The following is a 3756-nucleotide window of genomic DNA, read 5'->3' as shown; positions in this document are numbered from 1 at the left end:
TTAAGACTCAAAACCTTTTACATTTGGGTGACTCGACAGGATCCAAACTATGTTTGCAGCAAGCAGTTTTTTGTGGCTTAGTCTTTCATGGAGCAAGTCTTGATTTCTGTTTTAGGTGTCCATGGCATGGTTGCTGTAATTGCGTCTCTGCTGCCAGTCTGGAGAGAGTAACACAAGTCCGAACAGCGGTGGTGGCATTCTGTCCCTGCTAGAATTAGAAGTAGTCCCACTAGACATTTAACACTGTGGCTCCTTGAGCAGCTAAGCTGGCAGAAGTCAGCGGTGCTGCCCTGCTCTGCCTTCTCTCTGTGCTAGCACAAGTGCCAGCCAAACAGTGAATTGGTCTGAGGAACTAAGCCAAGTTAAAAGTAACCCGGAGGGGGGAGGAAAAAACGGGTAGAAATTAATTTTAATCCAGGTTAGTGTCCAGATTATAATTATATGAGTACCCCTGCTGGCACATGAAGAAGGCTAGATGATCTAAGATCATTCTGTGTGTTTTGATCTAATGGTTGATCTGTGGCCACTGAAGAGTGATTATAGAGTCTGTTTCAAAACCGAAGGAAGGAATCAATCTAACAGAGAAACTTACTTGCTTTGTTTACCCAGCACAGGGGTTTGTATGCACAGCTGAAAAGTTTTCAAACAGTGAGCAGTTGGTCATGGGTATTGTAATTTGTGTGATACTCTGCATGCCTAGTCTTGTATTTTTAAAGATTACTGCTTTCTTTTGTGGATGAGACACAGGCCTTTAGTACCTCTATAAAAATGCATGCTTTGAAACATGAAAGAGGAAATAAAGCAGTTAAAAATGAATAAACTCTGGGTGCCCGCAGGTTGAAGGTGAATGGATGAGCTGGACATAAATTTCTGTTGTTAAAAACAAGCAGGTGAAACTTTCTGTCTTGCATTTTCTCCAGGTTTTTAAGCTGGAGTTTTGTTTAGTTAAGAGATGCAGCTCTTAATAACTGTTAAAGCAAAAATATAAATACTGGAATTTTTGAGGTCTGAATCTTAAGATTTTGACTTTTTTCTCAAGTAATTTGTGCCATTACTAAATATGGGAATAAGAGATTAATTTCTTTTGCTACTTCGGATATTTGTAGTTTGAGCAAAGTTAGTTAAGAGATGCAGCTCTTAATAACTGTTAAAGCAAAAATATAAATACTGGAATTTTTGAGGTCTGAATCTTAAGATTTTGACTTTTTTCTCAAGTAATTTCTGCCATTACTAAATATGGGAGTAAGAGAATTAATTTCTTTTGCTACTTTGGATATTTGTAGTTTGAGCAAAGTAAGCTACCTTCAGATCAGCTTGCTTTCAGTTCTCTGTTTATCGAGCAGGTCTTTTGTGTCTGGGAAATCTGAAAGGAACACAAAGTCATGCTGAAATGTTAGTTTAGACTTAGATTTTTCTCCTTGTGTACAACTGCTTGTCCATCTGACGCTTTCCCTTTAATGTGCAATATCTTTTCCTCCTAATAAAACATCCTCTTACAACTGTAATGAGCACAGGGATTTCTTGTGTGTGTGGTTTCAGTGATGAAGTACCAGCTGTGCCACGCTGAGCTTTGGCAATGCCTGTGGCTTTGTAATACTGTATTTTCAAATTAATAGATAACTGTTCAGTACTTGTTTTCTAAATTATGCCATTTATTGCTAAATACTGTAAATAAAAACTTGAAATGATAGCCAACTGGACTTTTATATAATGTTCAGTGGATATCACACACTTCAGAGAAATAACAAGTTAATCTGAAGTGAGATAATCTAAAATGTTCATTGTAAAATGAAGTGAGAACTGCAGCATGTGACGTAGACTTCACTTCAGAGCCAAGTCGATGTGGAGGAAGCTTTTGTTTCTACTAGTGCTCTGAATATGTTTAGATACCACCTTATCAAAGATGGCAGTGAAACAGTAAATACTCAAACAATTCCTTGCGGAGGAATCCACTTCTGTTGGCTATAATTGTGAAGCCAACTTTTGGCTTCTTAGTTGAAAGATCCTATGTCTCTTCCCTTTCTTCTTCAGCAACAAAACATACACGCACACCCCCACCCCATGCAGACTAAGTTTTTGGAAGGAAGAAACAGCGATAGAAACATCCTTTATTCTACCATTCTCCTGGTATTTTGAATCAGTTTTCTCCGCGTGAGTAAAGGTATATTGGTTTTCTCAGGCATTGTTATGAAAGTAATGTTTTCAGCCTTACTGCTAGTAATGGTCTCCGAACAGGTTATTGGACACTTTTGATCTAGATAAGTTCAGAAAAGTAATTGCCAGAAAAGCAGTAGTGGCATTACATCCACAGTATGAAGAAAGCGGGCTTATGCTTCTGTTGCATTTAGTAGATGTTTGTGTAGCTCTTTCAGGTTAAATAAAGTTATGGTTGAGTATTTTTTAATTTCCTCTCCCTTCCCTCAGTGAGGTTGACATTTCTGTGGTGTGTGTTTCAATACTGATGGTGAACCATGAGTAAAGCCACTGTACTTGGAGAGAAAACTCCTTCTTGTGGTTTTAATGAAAGTAGTTCTTCCTGAAATCTCTGGTTTGATGAAAATTCTGTGCCGGTCTTAAATTTTACAGATTTGGCCTGGGTTCCTGGTGGATTGTCTTCCTTGGGCTTAGAGGTGAGCCGGCTGGTTGGGGACGGGGACCGGGCAGTGCGGAGGAGCTGTGTCCTGCTTGGAGCCGGGGTCTGCAGGTCCCAAGTCTGGGCAGTGGAATGGCTGCTCTCACTGAGTTCCTGGTCCTGCTGGGGGCTGTGAAATGGACGGAAGGGTCCATTTCTCAGAGTAGTTGAAGTATTTAGGGAGCAGGTTTTGTTTTGAAACTGGGACAGGTATCGCTTCCCCTACGAAATCTTCTAGTAACAGCATGAAGGGGTGAATGTGTGTGTGAGGGGGGAATTATGTTCATTGCACATGGAGCCAAGCTGAAACTATGTTTTTTGTTTGGCCTTGTTTTGTGGGATTGTTTTTTTTTTTCCAGATTGTTACACAGATCAGATTCCTTTTTAGGCTTAAAAGGCATCTCCTACAAACAAGCTGTTTCAAAGCAAAGATTGAACTTGATGCTGTCATGTTGCTCTGAAGTGGTCTGACTTCAGTATGGGAGTTCATTCGGATTTTGTAATCCGTTTTGGTTTTGCAAGTTTTGTGTGCAATTAGTTTCTAGTCACTCTTTATTTTGACTTTTTGGCACCATTTTGAACCTTTTGCTCTCTAGACGTCATGAAATTTGTGTATTCTGAGTTCTTCACTGTACTTTCTCTAGTGGTGAAAATTCTGTCCTGTTATACCTGGAAGGCACGTAATAACTATTTTTTTTAATTTGCAGTTCAGTTACGTTCCTCTAGCTGTCCCAAATAAGGTAGACAATTTCTTTACTAGTCAGAATATATAAGTTTGAGATAGAATCATAGAATCTGATGTGGGAGAGTGTGTTCTTACGGTTTCCCAAGTCTTGCTGCTTGTATGTTTTACCACCACTCCAGCTCTTACTTGGGATTATTTTGGATAATTTTTATAATTTGTTGAGTAAAGAGGCTGCAGGAACATATATCCCTTGCTCGTATTTGTTAACACAATTGATAGTTCACTAGTCTGGCAGTAGCCTGAAAATAGTATTACTGCTTGCTTTTTCAACTGTCATCTGGAAAGAAAAGAGAACTTTGCTAAAGAAGTGTGTGCATGAGATGGAGATGGAGAGGTTAAATGTTGAAATCTTTGTTTCATGGTTTTACAGGACAGGGAA

Source organism: Cariama cristata, unplaced genomic scaffold (genome assembly GCF_000690535.1).
Source record: "Cariama cristata isolate BGI_N322 unplaced genomic scaffold, ASM69053v1 scaffold5516, whole genome shotgun sequence".
Lineage (NCBI taxonomy): Eukaryota > Metazoa > Chordata > Aves > Cariamiformes > Cariamidae > Cariama > Cariama cristata.
Note: the sequence above shows the minus strand (reverse complement) of the source record.